General features: G+C 41.1%; 1 long non-coding RNA gene across 1 annotated transcript in view; it reads left to right on the top strand.

Moving 5' to 3' along the window:
* Positions 1-22,840, top strand: part of LOC142437302 (uncharacterized) — a 30,737-nt gene extending 7,897 nt beyond the window's left edge. Inside the window, exons 2-3 of the long non-coding RNA XR_012782193.1 lie at positions 16,853-17,088; positions 18,380-22,840. This is a non-coding gene — a long non-coding RNA (uncharacterized LOC142437302). The remainder of the gene's footprint in view (positions 1-16,852; positions 17,089-18,379) is intronic.
* Positions 22,841-23,539: the final 699 nt, after the last annotated feature.

The following is a 23,539-nucleotide window of genomic DNA, read 5'->3' as shown; positions in this document are numbered from 1 at the left end:
TTGGTTCAAAAGTGGTGCTCCATTGAAATTAATGTCTAGCATACATTTGAAAGCTGGTTACATTACTTCATAGTTATATCTTGGCATTGATGCAAACAAAATAGTTTGATCAGCCATGCTTTCTAAGCAGGCCTATCTCCAGGGGCATCTGCCAATCTGTAAGTATTTGTCACATATATGCAAAGTGTCTGGAGCTATTATTATTCACACTGATAAATTGGACTTACTTTGTTGTTGTTATTAGATGTCATTGCGTCAGCTCTCACCCATCGTGACCGGATGCACAACAGAAGGAAGCACTGCCCGATCCTGTGCCATCTTCATAATTGTTCCTATGCGTCAAGCCGTGTTGCAGTCATTGTGTCAATCCATCACCTTGAGGGCCTTCTTTTTTGCTGCCTCTCTATGTTACCAAACATGATGTCCTTCTCCAGGGACGGGACTCTCCTGACAACATGTCCACAGTACGCAAGGTGAAATCTCTTCACCCTTTCCTCTAAGGAAGACTCTGCTCATTTGTTTATCCTTTTGATTACCCAAAGCATTTTCAATATCCTTCTCTAGCACCACAATTCAAATGCATGGATTCTTAGTCTGTCTTTCTTATTCAATATCCAACTTTCACATGCATACGAAGTGATTGAAAATACCATGGCTGGGGTCAGGAGCACCTGAGCCCTCAGAGTAACAGCATTGTTTTCAAGGTTCTGAAGGGGTCTTGTGTAGCATATTTCTACAATGCAATACCTCTTTTGCTCTGCCGGACTGCTGCATTCATGAGTATTGACTGTGGATCCAAGCAAGATAAAATCCATGACAACTTCGTTCTTTTCTCCGTTTATTAGGATGCTACTTGTTGGTCCAGTTGTAAGGACTTTGATCCTCTTTATACTGAGCTATACCCCATGCTATAGGCGGCAGTCCTGGGTCTCCGTCTGCAACTGCTACCGGTGCTCCTCACTTCCAGTAAGCAAGATTGTGTCATCTGCATATTTCAGGTTTATAAGCCTTCCTCCAATCCTGCTACCGTATTCTTCTTCATATAGCTCAGCTTCTCTGATTATTAGTTCCCCATAGAGTTTGAATAAGTACAGTGAGAGGAGACAACACTGTCACACACCTTTTCTGACTCTAGACCACGCAGTACTTCCTTAATCTGTTCACACCACTGAATCTTAATGTACAAGATCCTTGTGAGCACCATAAAGTTTTCTGGAATTCCTATTCTTGGCATAGGCAAGAATATCTTGGTATAGTCAAGTGAGACACAAGTAGACATCTTTCTGGTATTCTCTGCTTTCAGCCAAGGTCCACCTGACATCAGCAATGATAGCCCTTGTTTCACAACCTCCTCCAAATCTTGCCTGAACCTCTGGCAGCTACCTGTCAATGTACTACTACAACCATTCTTGGGTGATTTTCAGCATAATTTTACTTGCATGAGATATCAATGATATTGTTCTATAATTGAGCATTCAGGTGGTCACTGTTATTTGGAATAGGTAAAAATATGGGTCTCCTCCAGTCAATTGGCCAAGTAGCTCACTGTCTTCCAAATCTGCATAGGCAAGTAAGTGCTTCATCATCTTGTTGAAACATTTCAATTGGTATCCCATCAATTGCTGTATCCTGTGGCTAATTCTTTCAGAGCAGCTTGCAAGTCTTCCTTCATTACCCTTGATTCTTGCTCAAGAATCTTGAAATGGAGTGTCAACCATTTATTTTGGGTGCAGTGACTCTATCTATTTTTCCATCTTCTTTTGATGTTTCCTGCATCCCTCAATAGATAGCTTTTCCATTGAGTCTTTTGATGTTGCAACTAGTGTCTTGGATTTTTTTTCTTGAGTTCTTTTAGTTTTAAGATAGTGTTCTTCCCTTTGGCTTCTCTAATTCCAGGACTATGAACATTTCATGCTAATATTTTACTTTGTCTTCTTGAGTTGCCCTTTGAAATTTTCTTTTCAGCCCTTTGACTACTTCATTTCTTCCATTTGTCTTAGCTACTTAGCTACTCTATGATTAAGATCAAGAGTATCCACTTTGATCTTTTCTTTCTTGTATTTTTATTAACCTTTTCTCTCTTTGTGAATGATATTCTTTATCCCCTCCCACAGTCCCACAGATCAGCAGGTCTTTTGTCATTAGTGATCAATGCAGCACATCTGTTCTTCAGATGATCTTGAAATTCAGAAGGGATAGACTCACAGCACTCTCTCCAAATTACTTCCCAAACCTGAAATATTTTTGTTTCATTTTAAAATTGGTCCTCTATTAAAGATCTCCCTAACATCCCTTTGAAACTACTGGAAATACATGGGCCTCTCAGTTTTGCCATTAACGGGCTCTGTGACATTGGTTAAAGAAGTCCCGGGCTCTATGTGAGTGTGTCATGCTGCCGTTTGCTAAAGAAAGAGAGGCAACGCAAAGTGACCTCCCCCAGCCCTAGGACTCTGACATTTGACAAGGCTGCACTGGCATTCAAGAATTTCATGCTGCAGCATGCTTAGCTCTTCCTCCTAGTGCATAGTATAGCGGTCCAGGAAAACATGCCCATGATTTCAGAGATGGAGATTTTGTTTCTTCTTTTGATTCCTAGGGGTAGGAAAAAAAAACCACATACTCATGGAAATTGCATGCCAGAATATCCTAGCATGGATCGAGACTAAGTGAAAAGCTGTGGAGTTCCTGAAGGGAAATATATAATTTTAAGAAATAGACAAGATTTTAGGACAGTTTCAGATTTATAGAGAAGTTGTAAATGCAGAGAATTATCACATGTTCCCAATCCACTTTCCTTTATTACTAAAGTCTTACATTGGTATGATGCGTTACACATAAGGGCTCAATACTGATATTTCACTAAGCTTTCCATAGTTTTTAGCCAATCACTCTTTCTCTTCCTGGATCCCATAAAAGATACGAACTGCATTAACTTGTCATATCTCCTTAGGTGCCACAGAGCTTGCACACGTTTGCAGACTTTTCTTGTTTAATGACCTTCACAGTTGTGAGGAGTGCTGGTCAGGCAGGTATTGTGTAGAATACCCCGCGTTTGAGCTTTGCCTGATGTTCTTCTCACAATTCGATTAAAGCTATGAGTTGAGAAGAGGAAGACCACAGCGATGAAAGGCCATTTTCATCACATCATATAAAAGCACACACTTTAGCTCTGGTTATCCCTGTTGATAGAATCCTCGATTTCTTGGCTTAGGGCATGTTGCCAGGTTTGCTCTATTGTATTTTTCTTCTCCTCATACTGGGCTTTTTGGAAGGAATTCACTATGCACAAACTGCACTTGGGAATGAAGATTTATGGTCACTCTCCCCCAAACCAGAATAGATACATAATTATTTAAAATCCTTCTGAAAGGGAGATTTGTCTCTCCTCCCCTATTTAGTTATTACACTATAATTGATATATATTCATATAGACTCATGGGTATTTATAATTTTAGTTAGTTATAAGCCAACACAACTTTCCTTATTTTATAGCACAGTTAGTTGGTGCCTGTGTCTATAGAGAGCCCTGGTGCTACTGCTTAGAAGTTGGGTTGTAATCACAAAGTCAGAAGTTCAAACTCAACATCCGCTTCTTATGAGAAAGATGGAACTGTGTGCCCCAGTAAAGACATACACTCTCAGCAACTCTAGATAAGGTGACTGTGCATCAGACTCAATTCAGTGGTTGTGGGTTTGGCTTAAGTTGTGGTGGTTTTCCTATAGTGTACTGACAACAAAGTAGGGTTTTTCAAAACTGTTTTATTGGCAGAGAATTCATACATCTTACGATTCAATAGTTCAATCACATCCAGAAGAGTTGAGAAATCATAACTACAGTTTTAGGATATTTTCTCCATTTTTGCATTCATCATTCTTAGCTTCCTATTTCCTCCAACATCCCCTTGCCCTACCCACTAGAAACCATTAATCCAGTGACTTTCTCTATACATTTATCTATCCTAGATTTCAGATCCAGAAAAACATTAAACAATAAAAAAGTAAAATAGATAAAAATCCTCAATGGAAGAGGAATCAGAAAATATTAAAAACTAGAATAAATTTAAATGGATGATGAGGGAGATCAGTTGATACGCTGCTAAATTTTAAGCAAATTGCTTCTTAAACAAACCATTTTCCAATGCATTCATTCTACATGATGGCAAGGCTATTACGTTCAGTTACTATAGCATGCTCTAGTCTCATATTTTATTTTGCCCCAATCCTAGGATCAGTTCTTTTTCCAAGAAGCCTTGGTCTCTTTTATTCAATATTTTTATTAGGACAAAACATGGGCTCAAATTGTGCTTTTTGTTGCTTGTGAAGAATCCTCACTTCTAGGCTCTTTCAGCTGAGAAGACAAGTGTGTAGACTAGCATTTATGCACACATGCATTTCTATAAGTGTTCATTCTTATCTATGTAAGCAAGACGTGAATTAAGGCTAATGTTTCTAAATCTAATGCATAACACATAGATTGCTCTAGAATTTCTCCCTTCCTTGTCTTTAACTTCCCAATTCATAGTGAAAATCTTCTAATGTCTGTTACGTGGTACTGATGACACCTCGTGCTCACACAGACTGGTGTGCTTCTTCCATGTGGGCCTGTTGTTTCTTTCATAGATGGCTGCTTGTTTCACTTCAAGCCTTTAAGACCTCAGACACTATATTTTTTAATAGCCAGGCACCACCTGCCTTCTTCACCACATTTGCTTATGCACCCATTTTGTCTTCAGTAATTGTGTCGGGAGGGTGAGCATCTTAGATTGCGAATGTGTTAGAACAATGTGTTCTTGTATTGAGGGAGGGTATGAGCAGAGGCCCAAAGTCTGTCCACTAACTCAGTGCATTGATATATATACATATATATATATATATATATATATATATATATATATATATGCCAATACTTCTATTTTTATGTACTAATGTAATTACATACAGACATCCCTATGCTCACACTGCTATCCACAGCTTTGCTTCCTAGATCATTCCTCTGTTTCCTTTTACCTTCCTCCTGCCCCACCATCATGCTCGCTCTACTTCTGCCTCATAGTACTTCCTCTCAGCTAGATTGCTCTTGTGTCAGCACTCCCAGGATCTCTATATCCTCCTCGTTATTGTTTTTTATTCCCCAGTTGTTCTCCTGTCTATGGCGCTGTTTGCCCACCATATCTCTCCTCCGCCCCCTTCTCTCCCGAAGTCCCGCTGGGGTCTTTGGTCCCGTTGTTTTCTCCTCGAGGTTGCTACCCATGCCTTTCCTGTGTAAGTAGGCATACCAACAATGGCGTAGTCCAAACAAATAGAAAACAAATGGTTGACAAAAAGAGAGAGAGAGAAGTAAGAAGGAGGGACAAAAACAAAACAGAAGGAAAAAAAAAAAAGCAAACCAAACAACAACCACAGCAAAAAAACCCAAAAAACCAAAACCAGACATGCTTCCATGTCTGTTCTCTGACCTTTTTGACTATCTCCTCATTGGTCCTGGGGGAATTCCAGGAACTGCCCCTCCTAGCCTGAAATCTGTTGAGGGGGGAGGGGGGAACTCTTTAGGGGCTTTGTGGCTTGGCTTTGCTCCCATCACTGATCTGTTGTGTTCCCTTCTTGGTTTGCCTGCTTTGGGGGGTTCAGACCGCACTTCCTCTCTGCTGTGTGTCCCTAGTATTGTCCTGTGTCGCAGGATGCTCCAGTGAGGGGACAACATGTCATGAGCTGTTGTCAGTTCTCCAGTTTTCTCTGTGCCTTAGCAACTCCATGCTTAGACGTTGATCTCGGGCTTGGTGTGTTGATATGGGATCTAGACCGACCATTCCTGTCTCTTTTTCCTTCTTGGTTTGCTTCCATGTGGGCATGATATGCCGGCCCCTCACCCCAGTCTGTAGGTTTAGAGTTGTTCTCTGTTACACGTACTTCTGGGGAGGGGGTGGGCTTGGCTCGGGTTGGGGCCAGCCCGCCATTGTTATTTACAAGTCTCTATCAGACAATGGTTACAGATTGAACTGCCAACTGCAAGGTCATCCGTTTAAAATCACCAGCCACTCTATGGGAGAAAGATAATATTCCATATAGTGATTCAGAATCCCATGGAGGCAGCTCTCCCCTGTCCTATAGGGTCATACGCATTGGATATGATTTGAGTGTGGGGAGTTGGCTTTGGGGGTTGTGTCTGATGGGGTCAAAGCTTCTGTTGTATTTGCATCTGATCTTGATGCTAGCTTTATTTCTTCAGACTTTCCTGGTTGCTTCTCCCCTCCTCTCAAGAGCTCCAAAAGTCAACACCCAATTCATGCCATCCAATTGAGTCTGACTCATAAGGACCCTACACGACAGAGTAGAACTGCCCTGTGAGTTTCTGAAGCTTCAAATCGCATCTTTCTTCCACAAGGAAAGATGGCTTCACACTGCTCACCTGAGTTAACAGCTCAGCACAGGACCCACCATGCAGTGAGTCGCGAGATTGAGGTAGCTTGGTGCTAGGTGAGTAGTTGTTTACTATTTTCTGGTGATGCCGGCTCCAGAAATTTCAAAAATACTTAGGTGTTTTGCCTGTTATCTTTTGGTTTCCACAGAGATTTCTTGTTAAATAGTATCCCAATTTGCATTTTTCCTAGCTGGTCCATTAGGCTGGTAAAGAAATGAAAATATCTACATCAGAAATGAGAAGAAAAAGTGCTTTTCTCTGTATGTGGCATGATATTGTATATTAAGTCCCAAGCAATTAATTTAAAAAGCAGTAGGATTAAGTACGGCCAGCGTGCTCCTTAGAAGCAAGGACAGTAGGACTTCATCTTACATATTTCAGACATATAGGCAGGTGAGAGCAGTCCCTGAGAAAGACATCGTGCTTGGTAAAGTGGACGGGTGGTGACCACAAGGAAGGCCCTCAATGAGATGGGTTGGCCCCGGGGCTGCAACAATGGGCTCAGGTACAGGAACAAAGGCGAGTACGTGTAGGACCTTGCGATGTGTTTTTCTTTGTGTACAGGGTCGCTATGAGTCGAATCAATTTGACGGCCCCTAACAACAACAACGGGACTAATAAGACCAGCAGATCTTTAATACACCCAAAGCAACTGTGTTTCTCCACACTAGCAACATCAGGATGTGCAATCTGAAATTGAAATTAAGAAAACAATTCAATTTACAATAGCAACAAAAAGAATACAAAAAGATAAATTTACAAAAAGAGTAAGAATAATACTAAGTAGATTACAAAACATTATTTAAAAAATTGAAGGAAGGTCTAAAGGAATTGATCCTATGTTTATATGCAGGAAGAATTACTAAATTACAATGAAAATTTTAGTATGTTGAATTGGAAAAGTTGGTATAGAAATTAAACATAATCTTGATCAAAATCCAAATTTCCATTTTTGAATAAAATAGCAAAATGATCCTAAATTGATATGAAAATGCAAGGGACCCAGAAATGCAAACCATGGTGAGAAAATAAAACACATTTTATGACTCACTCTTGGTGTGGTACTGGTATAAGGATAGGCATTTAGAACAATGGTAGATAATTGAGCATCCAAAAGCCTTATCTTCATGATGAAGGATGTTAAAAAATGCATAGGGAGAAAGATAATCTTTTCAACAAGTCACAGCAAGCTTATCAAGTGCTTCTAAGGCTGTAAATTGTTTCAAGGGCAGAAAGCCTTACCCATCACATGTAGAGCAAATGGTAGGCTTGAACTACTGACGTTGAGGTTAGCAGCTCAGCAGCTAACCCACGGTGCCACTCAGAGTCCTTTTCATTAGAGAAATGCAAATCAGAACCATAAGACATGCCACTTTACACTCATTAAGAAAATTTCTATGAGTTGTCACCGACTCAGAGACAGGTGGTTAAGTCAGACTGACTATAGTAAAAATATAAACAATAACAAGTGTTGGAAGGGATATGGAAAAATTGGAATTGTTTCATATTTCTGCCAGAAATGTAAAATAATTACATATTATAAAGAGGCTGCTTTGAGAGTTGAAATATCCCTCAAATTGCTAAGCTAGGTGAAAGAACTCTGCCACTAAGGACCATGTATTTATATGATTATATTCATATGAAACGGTGAACATAGACAAAGCTCTAGAGACAAAAAACTGATTAGTGGTTGCCGAGGGCTGTGGTATGAGCTAATGGAGTGATTCCTAATGGGTATGAAGTTTCTTTTTGGGGGGATGATAAAAATATTGTAAAATTAATTTGTGGTAATGGCTGCACCACTGTGACTACACTAAAAAACATCGACTTGTCGACTTTCAGCAGGCAAATTGCATGGCTTTTTAATTATATCTCAACAAACATGATGTGGCAGTATTTCAACCCATCTGAATTGAAAACAAAACTGTACTAGCTCACCAGGCTGAATTACACTAAACACTTAAATGCTGAGGTTGAAAGGAGAGAGCAGAAATGGAAAGTTCAGATTTGGTTCACAGTGCTCAGGCTGGACTTAGGCTCTCAAATTTATTACAAGTTAACATCTGTCTCTGTCTGTAAATGTCATTGAGAAGTTGCTGTGGTCAGTTTTCAGATCAGATTTACTCGCTGCTCTTACTCCCAAAGTGGCTAGTCTGCCAGAAGCCAAAATACACCCTGTGTTTAGTCTCATTCTTCAAGGCCCAAGGAAAAGCATGGAAAATGGCGAGAGTCCTTTCCTCCCTGGGTCAGTGCCTCTGCATACATCTTAGCCATATCCCTCTAAAACAAAGGGGGGAAGTCTAAGACCTAGATGAGCGATACAACCAAAATAGTAATTCTGACTCCTAGTGACCCTATATAACGAACACCTCCCAAATCACGCGTTTCTATTTGACCCCTTTACAAAAATGGAATGTTTTCTTCAAAATACCATCAAATTCACTTTGAGTACAAAACATGTGATTGCTCTTCTAACAGATTCCATTTGATCGCACTACTCTGGTTTAGCACATACTTAATTTAGTTACTGGGCACTACTATCATTTTTATAAAAGGACCCCTGGTGGCGTAATGGACTGACTATGAGGTGAGCTGTTATCTGCAGTTCAAACCCATCAACTCCCCTGTGGGAAAAAGAGGAGGCTTTTGCTCCCAGACAGATTCACAGCCTTGGAAACCCACAGGCGCAGTTCTGCTCTGCCCTGTAGGGTTTCTATCAGGGGGCATGGACCGGAAGGCAGTGAGTTTGGGGTGATTTATATAAGGAACCCTGGTGCCAATGCTGGGTGAGGGCGAGGTGGCCAAGTGAAGAGTCAGTGGCTCAAGCTCATCAGCTGCTCGGAGGGAGAAATATAGGACTCTGTATGGGTCCCTGTGAGTGCACATAACTGGATGGGAGTGGTTTATTGTGTGTATGCGTGTGCTTTGTACAGTTGAAGGAAAAATAATTTTATAATTTGAGCACAGTGTTCTCTTTGAAGTTGATTTCAAGAGCCATTAAATGTCTTTCAGAACAAGTGAATTTTGTAGAACAACATGCGATCCAGTCACATAGCTTGCAAAGTGATTAATGGCCCCAACGGAAATCATAAATAGCACATTCCTTTGACAATGGGCTGAAATATTCAGTGTCTGCAAGATATTGTTCATCTGCGATTCTCAGACCTGCCACCTAACCTTCAGCTTTTTCTGTTATTATAAAAACAGCTGTTGTAGTTCTTCTGCAAGTTAAAAAAGAATGAATAACCCTTCTTGGTTATTGGGAGTCTGCTCATAAATACAAATAAAATACAAGGACTTGATTTTCTTTATCTGGCACAATCCCTAAGTGGTCAACATTGGTGGATGATGAAATTTTAGATATTGTTGCTGAAAGGGTGCTCCTGGGCGGTGCATAGAGTTAGACGACTTGGCTGCTAACAGCAAGGCTGATGCTTCAAGTTCACCAAGGATGCCTCAGCAGAAATGCCGGTCAACCTACTTCTGGGGGAAAAAACAAGCAATCAAACAGCACTGAAAATGCTACGGAGCACAGTTTCGCTCTGACGCACATGAAGTTGCTGTGGTCTGGTCATTTTAGAAAGCAGGCAGGGAGGAGAGGAAAGAGGCTCCAGAGCACTGGCTCCTAGGTACTTTGAGTAGTTACTTACCAGTCTGAAAACGAGCCCTTCTTTTGAATTAGTATGCAATAGCTCCTCCTAATATGAAAAGCAAGGAGCTACTCTGTGGAATGAGGTGCCCCTGACCCAAGCAAGCCATGGTGTTTTCATTTGCCGCCATATGCACGTGACGGTTAGATACTGAAAAAAAAAGGAGACTGTAGAAAAACATGCATTTGAGTTATGGTGCTTTATGGACTGATAATAACTTTGTCTTGAAAGAAGCACAGCCTGAGAGGAATGGAGAGCAAGACTTTGTGTTACATACTTTGGGCATTTTATCAGGAGAGATCAGGTCCTGGAGAAGGACATCTTGCTTCGTAACGTAGTAGTGCAATGCCAAAGAGGAAGATCTTCCACAGACAGACTGACACAATGGCTGCATCAATGGCTCAGATGTAAGAACAGTTGTGAGGATGGCCCAGGACGGTTCTTTTGTACGTTGGGTTGTGATGGGTCAGAACTAACTTGATGGCACCTAGAGCAACAACAAGTGGACAATTGTGTGCAATTATTGATTTGAGAGGAAAGAAGAGAATGCTGAAATTCAGAAGTGGAATTTAATACAGCAACTTCTTTTTTTCACATCAAGTTTCTCTCCCTCCCAACTTTCTATAACATTTATGGATTTTTAGTTACATTGTTCCAAAAAAGCTAACTCAAAAAATAGTGAAGAAACAATGGAGCACTCAGCTGGTGGAAAGAGCTGGAGGACATTTGGTGAGTGAAGTTAGCCAGCCACAAAAGGTCAAAAGAACATGGGTCCACTGAGGTAAATTCAAACAGAAGAACAGGCATAAGGGAAAACGCACAGAACGCACAATATTCTCTGCTGAGGACCAGAGATTCTGGCAGGAGCCAGAGCAAACCCAAAGATTCATAGGTACTCAAAAACAGCTGCAGACAGTATCTGTGCTGAAAGGCGTCTTTTCCCTCCTCTCATATGCCTTTAAGACAGTGGTTCTCAAACTTCCTAATGCCAAAACTCTTTAATACAGTTCCTCATGTTGTGGTGACCGCCCCCCAACCATAAGATTTTTTGGTTGCTACTTCATAACTGTGATTTTGCTACTATTATAAATCGGATAACCCCTGTGAAAGGGTCATTCGATCCCCAAAGGGGTCGCAACCCACAGGTTGAGTACTGCTGCTTTAAAGCCTACTAAGGGGTGGGGGGAGAAAAACGATGGCAATAAGGGGCCTGGGCACTAACCCGCCCAAAGGGAGGATATTGTTTATATCTCCACAAGAAAGAGAGCATCAGAGTAGACCTGGTTCGAGTGTGCCAATATCTGAGGGCAATGATCCTGCTCAGAGAAGCTTGTTCCCATAGATGACTGCAGGACCAGCCTCCACCCAAGACACGATGTCCTCTGCAGAGGACAGCACTGAAGAGACAGTTTAGGGAGAACTACCAGTCTGACCTGCGCACACAGGGGCAAATCAAGAGGGAATTGCAACAGACTAGTGATGGGCACAAAGCCACAAAGTCCCCAAGGCATCCGATTGTAGACTTCTGAGTTGTGGGGCAGCCCTTGGCACCCCATCTAAACTTGTTGGTGGTAACTTACAAGGAGTTGACACTGAAAGTCTAAAGGTGTAATGTGTGTGGGGTGTGGTGGGGGGAGTAGGGCACTAGACTGTTCCATTCCTGACTACAGGGACATCAATGGGGATTTTTAGGATGCTTGCCTTTTGGACAAAATGCTAAAGACGAAAAGGGAGTGTGTATCAGGTGAGCAGGACTTGTAACCCTGCAAGAAGTGGGTACAGGATCTTCTCACTATTTAACAGATAGGTATTCATCTGCTCTATGTCAGGATCCCTGCTAGACTGGATTAGACTGGTGCCTATCTGCATGTTATTTGTTTTTCCTTTTTTATTGGTGTTTATCTATACAAGATAGGCAGGGTAGGCAGTCTTGCAGAGACAATGACTGGACATTTGGTTCCTGGGGTTCATGGGAGTGGTGGGGGGTGGGGTGGGCAGTGAACGGTGAGCCAATAAGAACAAGAACAGGAGACTAGTAAGGGTTCTAAAATTGATGACAAGGAGGGTGGATTTTCTGGTTGTGCTTGATCAATCAAATTGTATCTGAGAGGAATTAGTGAGAGGTGAATGATGGTTAAACATGAGGGTGGAGCAGGTGGGGTGGGGGGAATAAAGAGAAAGAAGAAAAAAATAGTATGTGTGTATATATATGTAAATATGTAAGTGTTAATGTATGTATATAAATGTAAATGAAATGGATTTTGGACCTCTACTTAAATCTTTTCTCAGTACAAGAATGGTTTATTTGAATAATGTGGCATTGTATGATACTTACCTTCCTGACACAAAGACAAAATGGGTACATAGGACATGTGGTTGAAGAAAGCTATTAAAAGATATAGCATCTGGTGTCTTAAAGGTTTCTGGCTAAACAAGCAGCCATCTAGCTGGGAAGCAAGAAATCCTGCATTGAAGAAGCACACCAGCCTGTGTGATCATGAGGTGTTGATGGGAAAAAGTATCAGAAGTTCAAAAACAAGCAAACAAATCAGTGTGAAGGTGTGTGGATGTAGTGAATACCCAAAACCCATCTTTAACATAATTGGACAGTCCCTCTCAGAAGGGCAGCATGGAAGGGATGATAAATACAGAGTGCAGAGTAACACTGATGAACCACATAGCTATCCTTTACTTCTTTAATATTTCCTCCCCTTACTATTATGGTTTTTATTTATTTTACCTCATTAATCATGTGAGATTTGTATAGGTTCATTTGTGTAGGTATATTTAAGAACATTTGATACATGAAAGTTAAGATAGATAACCCTTCAGAAACAGTAACAGGAGTAATGGTTCCCTGTGGGTTTGGGAAGAGAAGGGGGAGAAGTGGAGAATAGGGAGCTGATAACATTGATGACTGTATAACCCCACTCAATGGAATTGAGCAACAGAATTGTATGTGAATGGATATATTGGATTTATAAGGGATGGCAAAAAACTTTTTAAAAAGTATTCCTAAGGGATAGTGTGAGGGTGGGAGGAGTTAAAGAGAATTTGATATCAAGGAGTTCAATAAGGAATAAAATGTTTTGAAATTGATTGTGGTAGCCATTGTACAATACTGCTTGAGGTGATGGAACTATGGAATGTTAGGATATCTGAAAAAACTCACAATAAAAGGATTGGAAAAAAGGGGGTAACTCAGAATAGAAATTTCAGTTACTTTAACAGGAACCATACATCCCCAAATTATTTACTGTGGTAGTTATATAATTTGAGGTCATTGTGAAAATATGTACAAGTGTTGAGGTGGTATCCAACCTGTCCATCAGGTCACAGCCTGGTGGTGCCCCCTTGTGGCATGTCCTTCTCATAAGGAGAGCCCAGGGAACATCCTCTCTCTCTGCCTTCCCCTTCCTGCTTCCTGGCCCTGAGATCTGCTGGCGCCCTGCCACATTCCCACAGATCTTGGGTTCACACAACTTTGCAATCACTGAGCTGTGAGACTCCTGCATTCTGCATCATTGCTTGTGACTGTGTGAGTCTGAAGATGGACTTGTGGACTAGTATCAGACTTATGGTCTTAAGTTGGGCTGAGCTGGGATGTTTTCTTGCTATCTAATTACTTCTTGATAGAAAGCTCTTTCTTACATATATATGAGTGTCATTGGATTTGTTTCTCTCCTCAATCCTACCTAACATATTATCGGACCTGGGGAGTGGGGTACCAGCGAAACAAATCATGAAGATAGAGAGAGGAGGCTTGTATGACCTCTACCTTATTTCAGTTTTTTTTTTTTTTTGACTAGCTGGAGTTCAGCTTTGTTCATTTGGTTTACAGGATTGTTTTCTGTAAAGGGCATGGGAAGTGAAAGTTTTAATTCTTAGAAGTTATCTTTGTTTATTCCTATCTGAAATGGTAGCAAACGAATGTGATGAATGTTATGAGCTCAGGGGGCAAACAAACCTGAATATTTCTGAGGGCATGCTTCTTAGTCAAAAAGATTGACCAAAGGCCCAGCCCTGGCTAATGCAGCCAGACGCCTTAGGCCATACTGCATATGAATAGGAATATTTTATGTAAGAAAGGATTTAATTGGACTATTTTAAGAATTGTGTTTAGGATATGGCTATATTAGGATTATATTGATTTCTTCTAATTATTGCTATTGATATAATGTGTGATAGAAATTATTCTTGCGAAGTCTGAATAGAAAGAATTTCTAGGCCCATTGACTTCAGCCATTAAATGGGTTCTGTTAAATGGGTGTAAGAAATATCTACAAAGAATGCTTAGAAAAGCTAAGCCCCCTCCAATGCCTTGCATGCTCAGGGCATTTACATTTGGAAAGACTTGCCACTAGAGCTCTTGGCAGGCTAAAGTGGGGGGTGGTGTGGGGGAAGGCCACTTTGGCTTGGATTTTTGAATTTTGAACTAGTGGTTTGCTCCGGAAGATGAGAAATTCTGGAAGGATGAAAGAACTCTCCTGTCTGGGACTAAGCATTAAAGGGAGCCAGCCTGCAAAGATTGCCTGGTGATCACTTGGTTGCACCTTTTGAGCAGAAGGGGGAGAAACAGCAAGAGGGAGACAGGTTGAGTCTGGCCACTGACACCATGGCCCTGGTTCACAGGGACTAGAGAAGAGATGAGAGCAGATTGGCTAGTCTGAATTTTAAAGAGTTGTGCAGAATTTGAGACTGTAGCACGACATAGGCCCAGGAGGCGAAGGTTGTTCAGAAATTGTGAAGGCATGCATGGTGAAAGGTAAGGTGGCCGGTGGGCAGCCTGATGAGGCTAAGTAAGGCAGATCACATTGAGTTCACCAGAACACAACCAGATGAAAATGAGATTGCTGAGCCTGTGAATTTGTGCATATTGCTGCTGACTTTATGGATGTCCTGTCCTGAGTTGACTTTGCTTATGGATGCAGACTCACAATGTTCTAACTTAAGATTCTTCACATCAAAGAACATGCTTGTCTTCTCAGAGTACTGGGTTGATAGAAATTGGCAGTATAGAAATTGGATACTCAAAATTGGGGGAGATGAAGGCATGAAGTCACTGGCTTACAAATTTTCATGGATGGGGGAAGATGTTAATGGGATTATAGGATTCAGGTCTATGTGTTCACATAATACCAATTGTTATGCACAGTATATTTTTGTTTTGTTCACTTATAGAGTATTATGTTTAAATGGGCTGACAAATTTTCAGTTGTATGCATTATAGTTTTATCCTGTTAGGTACAAATATAATATTATTACTGTTTTTGATTAAAAATTATGTTTGGCTAACAGATTGTGTAAAGGTGTCAGGTTGACAAGGGGTAGTCTGTGGTAGTTACACAATTTCATGTCAACTTGAAGATCTATAAAAGTGTTGAGATGGTATCCAATCTGTCAATCAGGTCACAGCCTGATTATACTTCCTTGTAGGCATGGCCTTTGCATAAGGTGGGCCCAGGAAACCTCTCTCTCTCTCTCTCTCTCTCTCTCTCTGTTTTTCTCTCTCTCTCTCTCCACCTTCTTGATTGCTGGACACCCTGCAATGTTTCCACAGACCTTGAATCCACACAACTTTGTACTCACCAGCCTGTGATATTCCTGCATTCTGCATCATTGCATATGATAGCATGAGTCTGAAGAGGGACTTATGGACGGGCATGGGCCTTGTATAATTGAATTATACTGGGCTGATAAATAATTGCTTCTTGATGCAAAGTACTTTCTTACACATATATGAGTGTCACTGGATTTGTTTCTGTAGCCACCTCAGCCTGACACACTTTTGACTTGCCATACTGAATAATGGTCTCTTTCTAAGAATTAGCCCTGTAAATCCCAAATGAAACAGAATATAGGAATATCTGGCATTTTGTGTTTGGCTTTGATAGTTCCACAGAGGCTAGCCTGTGTATAAGCAGGCAGCACAGTATGGGAGAGACTACAGAATACCATCAAGAACACAATTATGGCACAGTTTTATTTTCTAGACCACTTAGTCCATTAGTTCATCTCAATCAACCAGATAAAAATATACATCGATGCATATTATGTGTGTGCAATATGCATACAGGTGTGTATGTATGTATATATGTAAAGAAGTTGAATTTTAAAAGTCTAGTATATATATATTTATTGTGTAAGATGAAAACCTTATATATTTAGATAATTATATAGCAGAAAACAATTACCATCACTACCCACACATCATAAAATATGCATTATGGAAAGTTTTTTTATATACACAAAGAAAAAGACATCTATTGTATAGCATAAAAACAAGACAAAACATTTGCATGCTTCTGAATAGAGTAATAACCAGAATTAATTATCTGATAAAAACAACTTTCTGATATATGCATCTAAAATTGCTGGCTTTAAAAGAAGGAAGGAGGTACAAACTTAATGTATGAAAAGCCTGACTTTTGGAACTCTGAATTGTTTTAATACGTAAACACGGAGCTGCAATTACTGCTGAGTCAATTTTGCCCCCAGGGGTGTCAGATATAACTATATTCCATATGGTTTATGCTGTTTGATTTTTCTGAAGTGGATTGCCAGGCCTTTCTACTGAGACCCCTCAGGTGGATTAAAAATTCCAAGTTTTTTTTAAAATAAATCATTTTATTGGGGTTCATACAACTCTTATCACAATCTATACATACATCAATTGAGTAAAGCACCCTTATACATTCGTTGCCCTCATCATTCTCAAAGTTCGCCTTCTGCTTGGGTTCCTGGAATCAGTTCATTTTCCTTTTTTTCTCTCCCCCTCCAGCAGACAAGGGCACTAACTGTTTACACCACCCAGCGACTCCCAAATCCACGTGTCAGCAGCCGAAGCAACGTCCAACCTTGATCATGTTGCAATACTGCCATGGCTGAGAGGAAGATCTCTAGAGCTGGCCCAGTCCAGTTCAGTCCTTGTTCCTCCGGCCCCGGCACTGAGACCTTCCTAGGTTCCTCCAGCAACACTGACACTCGACGCTTCTTCTCTCAGATTGCCTGCTTCCCAAGGTAAGGATCAAATGAGACTCAAATAATGAGAATAATTTCAATGACTGCTAGACTTTATTCTGTAGAAAACATTCACTTAAAGCACTAATAAACTACTTATTAACTTTGGATTCTTTCTACAGCTGTACATAGTGATCTGAAAAGGAGATCGAATTCAAAACAGATTAAGTGGATGCTTTTAGAGCCATATGAAACAATAAAAAGCAACAGTAACTAGAGTGTGTGTATTATATGTTTATTCAAGAATCGAGCTACAGGTAGGGCTGTTCCTTTGAATATCAGTAGATGCCTCTGTTTCTCTTCTTCTCAGTGTTTCTGCCCTTCTTTCTTCCACAAGCATTTTTCTTCTTTTTTTGACCATGTGCTTGAAACGGATACAAGCACAGGAAATTTAAACATAAGACAGATCGTCGTTGCTTTTGTTTATTATTTAAGATTTGAGCAGACGGTAAGTTTATTGAAGGGGGGATACTTTGGATTGAAGGGGGCTATTATGGAAAAGAAATCCAAATGGCGCTTAGCTAGTAAAAAGCTGATCGTTGTTGCTCTGAAATAAGCTGGTGATCCCTTGCAGGTTTCAGAGGGATTAAGTTAATACACATGCTACGTCCTACAATAGAGCAGACATGTGCGCGGTGACACAGAGTGGTGCCGTAGGAGCCTAGTGGTAAAATGACTCACCTCTGGGCCACCAACCAAAGAAAAGTCAGCAGTTTAAATCCACCGACCCACCAGTGAGTCTGCAGGAGGAAAGACCTGGGAATCTGCTCCCCAAAGGTTACAAGATATGAACCCTTTAAGGACAGCTTTGTCCCGGGGCGTTGACATCCATCTAAATGGACTGGAGGCACATAACATGCTTGCAGGCTGTAAAGGAGTCTCTGGAAGCTACAGACAGCTAAGGAGTCAATTACGGATCCACTCGTAAATGCCTTGGAAGGCAGGCCTGGTTATTTGCTCCCAATGTTGGAGAAGGAGAGAAAGAGGAGTGGGGAGAGGGAGGGAGGCAGGAAGAGAGGGCAAGGAGGATAGAGACAGAGCTATGGCCAAGGTTAATGCTACAGGGTCATGAGGTACAGTGCTCCATCAAGGGTGGGGCTTTTATGTGGGAATAAAAATATTGTCTTCTACAGTGCCATCTGAGTATATATATATATAGATATACTTTAGAATTTAGGTGTATCAGTTCTTTATTTCCACGCCCACACCTTTGCATTCATAATTGAGAAATGCAGCTGGGCATTACTTTTCATCTTTACTGAAGTACATATTTTATTCTTTTTTATACTAGGGTGTTTCTTCGCGTTTAGACGAATACATACAACTGTCTGAACATTGGGAAAATCAAGACACGAAACTGCTCCCTCACATCAGAAATCACTCTATCCCCCTTGATTATTCCTTTCCACGCCAGGCCCAGGCTCTGGGAGTGGATTTGCCAGAGTTTTGACTTTTCCAGAATGTCATACAAATGACATCATAAAATAGGAAGCCCTTGGTGTCTCCCTTTCCCGTGCAGTACTTCATTTGAGCCTTATCCATAGTGTTGAGTGCATCAGGACTTTGTTCCTCCTAAATTGTATCCCACTGTGCCAACTGACCACGCTTCTCTATCCACTCCTCACCTGAGGAGAGCGTGTTTGTTTCCAGGTGGAGCAACCAGGGGAATGCCGCTGTCAGGCGCCTCCAGGTCAGTCCCACCTATGGGGACCCAATGCACAACAGAGGGACCACCACCGAGCCCCGCGCCACCCGCACGGTGGTCCGGCTGCTTGACCTATTGTTGCAGCAACTGTTTGAGTCCATCTCTGGCGGGTCCTTCCTCGTCCGGCTGCCCTTCTACTTGACCCAGCAGGATGTCCTCCTCCGGGACTGGTCTCTCCTGACGACTTGGCCAAAATGAAGTCTCGCCCCTCTTGCCTCTAAGGAATGTTCTGGCTCTACTTCTTCCAAGACAGAATTATTTGTTCTTCTGGCAGTCCATGGTGTGTTTAATATTAGTCACTAACACCACAGTTTAAGTTTATGGATGTTTCTTCTGTTTTCCTTATTCAATGCCCAACTTTACATGCAGAGGAGGTGATTGAAAATACTGTGGGGAGAGGCAGACATACTTCAGTCCTCAGAGTAGCATGCTTGTTCTTCAGCACCTTAAATCGGTCTCATGTACCAGATTTATGTCATGCAATGCATATAGGTTCTGAAACATGAATGTGCAGACGTTTGTGTGAATTTTGTTTTCATTTCTCTGAGGTACCCAGGACATAACAAGGGACATCTGACTTTAGGGCTCTGTGAGTTTTTAATTAATTCCCAACCAACATGTCTGACTCAGATCTGGAGCAAACAACTACATGTGTTTCATTGGTTCAGCAGACAAAGTCTTAGGTTACATACTTTAAGTGGTCACTTGCCTTTTGTGATTATACTATTTTTTTAATTCCCAAGATGATTAGCTATTGTATTAGTCAGGGATCTGGCATTTAAAAATGCCTATCAAATGGCTAAGATGAAAGAACTTTTAACATAGGACTTACAGATAAATGGGGCGGGGATAGGAGAGAAAAGAGGTAATATTAAGCCAATTATCAACCAGCAAGAGTGAGAAGCTATTACCCCATTTAGGGATGAAAGATCCAGAAGAGAAATTAGATCCCAAGACCCAGTAGGAGCCAGTTCTATTTAGGAGGCTGCCCTGAGGAATTGTCGTCACGGAGGAATGCAGCTCCTCTCTGGAGTAGAGAGGGAATATCCTGATGTCACTCTTCCTGTCTTCCACTCTTCTGCCAATACTTCCCATGGCTTGAACTCACGTGGCAGTCGGCGAATGAGTGGACCTGCTGATGTAGTCCTCGGGGTCAGCTTCCTGACTCTCATGCAAGAGCGAAACTTCGACTCTAGACTCACGTCGCTGGAGTCCATTCCTTTGCAGAGCCACGCTGCCTGGGAGGACCACCCCTGGAGGATTCTGGGGCCGTAACGCTTTGAGGAGTAGAAAGCTTCGTCTTTCTTCTGCTGAGTGGCTGGTGGGTTCAAACTGCATTCCTTGAGGTTAGCACCCCAATTCAAAACCACTATGCAGCCACCAGGGCTTCAGAAATAGGAAAACATTGAATAACAAGGAAGAGAATAATTGGCATTGCTGTTGTTGGCTTCTATTGAATCAGTCCTCTTAAGGACTCAAAGGACAGAATGGAGACGCACAGGTGCTAATATTTACAGGAACAGCTAGTCAAATATTTTCTCCCAGAGAATCTCTGTGTGGGTTTGAACTACTAACTTTCTGGTTAGCAGCCCAGAGCTAAGCCTGGCAACTTCTACACGGTTTTGTCATGAGGGATGCACCCTGCTGGCTTGGAGGACATCGTTCATCTTAAAAGACTGGAACTGTTAGCACAGATGGGCATACATAATTCTGCTTTTCAGGAGACCCATCAGCTACATGAAGTTACCATGTTAACATTTCAAAACATTATATATCAACTAGCAGTTTTTCTACCATTGTAAAGTGGCAGGGCAGGGGGCAGACCCGAGATGAGAGAAGAGGATCTGGCAGATTTCTAAGGCTCTGAGCCTGAGGTCTATATACATTAATGAATCCATGCAGTCAGTAGGTTCTTTCTGAAGATACCATCTCCAAGGTGAAAATCATAGTGCTTTGGAGTGAAGCCTAGAAGGAAGGCTCCTTAGGCAAGGATGCTGCAAACAAAGCCGAGCATTGAAGGACCCAAGCAGGAACACAGAGCAACCAGGTTAGTAATTTCCAGAACATGCTCACGATGGCTAGGACTCCTGTTTTTAAGTGAAAGGAAATCCATGTCCACCGATGTAAAATAAAATAATTTACTCTGAGACTGAAATAGAGTTTGGGGGCGGGGGTTGAAATTCAACAGGCCTTTCAAACTGGAGGCTCCTTGGGTCTCTGTTGACGTTCTCCTCCATGTGTCTTTGAGCTGCCCTCCTCTTCTTACACACTTGCTTTCTCCTTTCTCTCTGCTCAGTGAGTTCCTCTGCTGGCCAGTTCCTCAGAGAGGGTATTTTAATATCCCTTACAGAAGAAGAATTGCTCTCTTACTATAAAGGGAGCCTCAGATCCAGAGAATGTGGGAATGGGCCTATTGTCCATTCATTGTCTAGTAGAACAGTAAAAAGAAAAATCCTTAAAATTTTATAAAAATGTAAATTGAGTAAGTCATTGAAATATTCTAGGCCATTTAAAATATATATACATAGTCAATCTTTTTTTTGTCTGTATTTCCCCCCAATATATTCAACCACTTAATACTTACTCATCAAGTGAAATCGAGGGAAAACGCAGGAAAGGGATATTTATCGTTCACGATTATAGTTTAAAAGCAATGAGCAGGAAGTAGATGTCGGAAGAGATTCTTACGAACCAGCCCATACTTTCTTGTCTTTCCACTCCTTGCAGTTCTTTTTCCTGCTGACAGTATGTCCCGTGGAGTCGCTGGGTGGTGCAAACTCTTAACACACTTTGTTGGAGGATCGTGATCACCCAGAGGTGCCTTCTAAGGAAGGCCCGGTAGGTCCCCTTGCCAATGAGTCATTGAAAACCATACAAGTCATCATTCTCTAAGAGATGTGGGGGTCACCAAGTGTCAGAGTTGACACAATGGCAACTTGCGAGTCAATGGCAAATAATAGCATCAATTAGTAAAGGGTCACGTTTAACGTTGGTCTGTGTCTGTATATGGAAATATATTCATATCAAGAATTGGATCATACAGTTATAGAAGTGGATAAATCCAACCTGGGTCAAGTTTATGGGTCAGAAGTAAGCTGGAGAAGAATGGGAATGCCATAATACTTCATTGTGCTCGTGTGGAACTTGTGTCAGGAACAAGAGGCTGTTGTGCAAAGAGAACAAGGGAATACTGCATGGTTTAAAATCAGGACAGGTGTGTGTCAGGGTTTTGTCCTCCCACCATGCTTGTTTCATATGTATACTTAGAAAATCTTCAAAGAAGCTGAATCCCATGAAGAACGTGGCATCGGGGTTGGAGGAACGCTTACTAATAATCAGAACGATGCATTTGTCATAACCTTACTCTGGACTAGCAGGAGTCAGAAATCACTCAAAGACAAGTGCCGGGGTCTTGCTTTGGACCCACTAGACTATTTCCATATTATCCTATTAACAAGAAAATCAGACTTCTCTTTTGGAATATGTTCCTCCCACTTATATTATCTCAATTGATCAACATTTTCCTTTACGTAGCCTTGTACCTTCTGAGAAACTCTGCATTTCCCAACAATTTCAATAGCAAGGTGATAGCCTTTATTTCCACTGTTTCTTCTGCCTCTCAAGTCACTAAGGCCTTTTCTGATTTTGCAATTCCCCAATTGTCTTCGTTCTAATGCAACTTGCTTCAGCCACTTACTGTATTTTCCATCACCTCTCAGAATGACTAAGTTTAAATATATAAATGGTAATATATAAAATAGATAACACAACATGACTCAGTAGAATTTATTCCATGAATGAAAGATTAATTCAAGTTTCAAAAATCATTCATTGGAATTCACCACATCAGTGGAAACAAGAGGAGAAGCCATATGACCAACTCAATAGAAGAGAGTACTCCTTTATGATAGAAAATATTCTTAGCAAACTGCAGATAGATTTTTATTTCCTAAATTTAGTAAAGTGTGTTTTGAGAATGATGATGGCAACAAATGTACATATGTGCTTGACACAATGGATATATGTATGGATTGTGATAAGAATTGTTATGAGCCCCCAATAAAATGATTTTAAAAAACCTCTGGCTGTTGAAGATTGAATTCTGTGGGATATGTGTGACAAAAATAGGTAAAGGACATCTGTGAGGGGACTTCCCAGGCAAGAAATGGTATCATCTTCATATTTTACACATCAGGGAAATCCCGCAATTTTTGTATGTCTTAAATATACTTTATGTGTCCTTCCTGTCCTCTCATGTATTCACATTTGAGTCTCTTTTCAAATATTTTTTCTTTCATTCTGATCCATTTGAGACCCTTCACATTTAGTTAAGTCATTTCTAATTCTTCAGAGTGCATATTTTTCTATATTAAGAATGAGGATCCACATGTGACCTCTTCCCTGGGAGAGGGACAGCAGAGAAGGGGGGAAGGGAGACTCTGGATAGGGCAAGATATGACAAAATAACGATGTATAAATTACCAAGGGCACATGAGGGAGGGGGGAATGGGGAGGGAGGGGTAAAAAAAGAGGACCTGATGCAAGGGGCTTAAGTGGAGAGCAAATGCCTTGAGAATGATTGGGGCAGGGAATGTATGGATATGCTTTATACAATTGATGTATGTATATGTATGGATTGTGGTAAGAGTTGTATGAGTCCCTAATAAAATGTAAAAGAAGAAAAGAGGAAAATAATGATTAGGGCAAAGACTGTACAGATGTGCTTTATACAATTGATGTATGTAT

This window comes from Tenrec ecaudatus, chromosome 1 (assembly GCF_050624435.1).
Source record: "Tenrec ecaudatus isolate mTenEca1 chromosome 1, mTenEca1.hap1, whole genome shotgun sequence".
In the NCBI taxonomy this organism is placed as follows: Eukaryota; Metazoa; Chordata; class Mammalia; order Afrosoricida; family Tenrecidae; genus Tenrec; species Tenrec ecaudatus.
The sequence above is the reverse complement of the archived record's forward strand: the minus strand, read 5'-3'. Positions and strand labels throughout refer to the sequence as shown.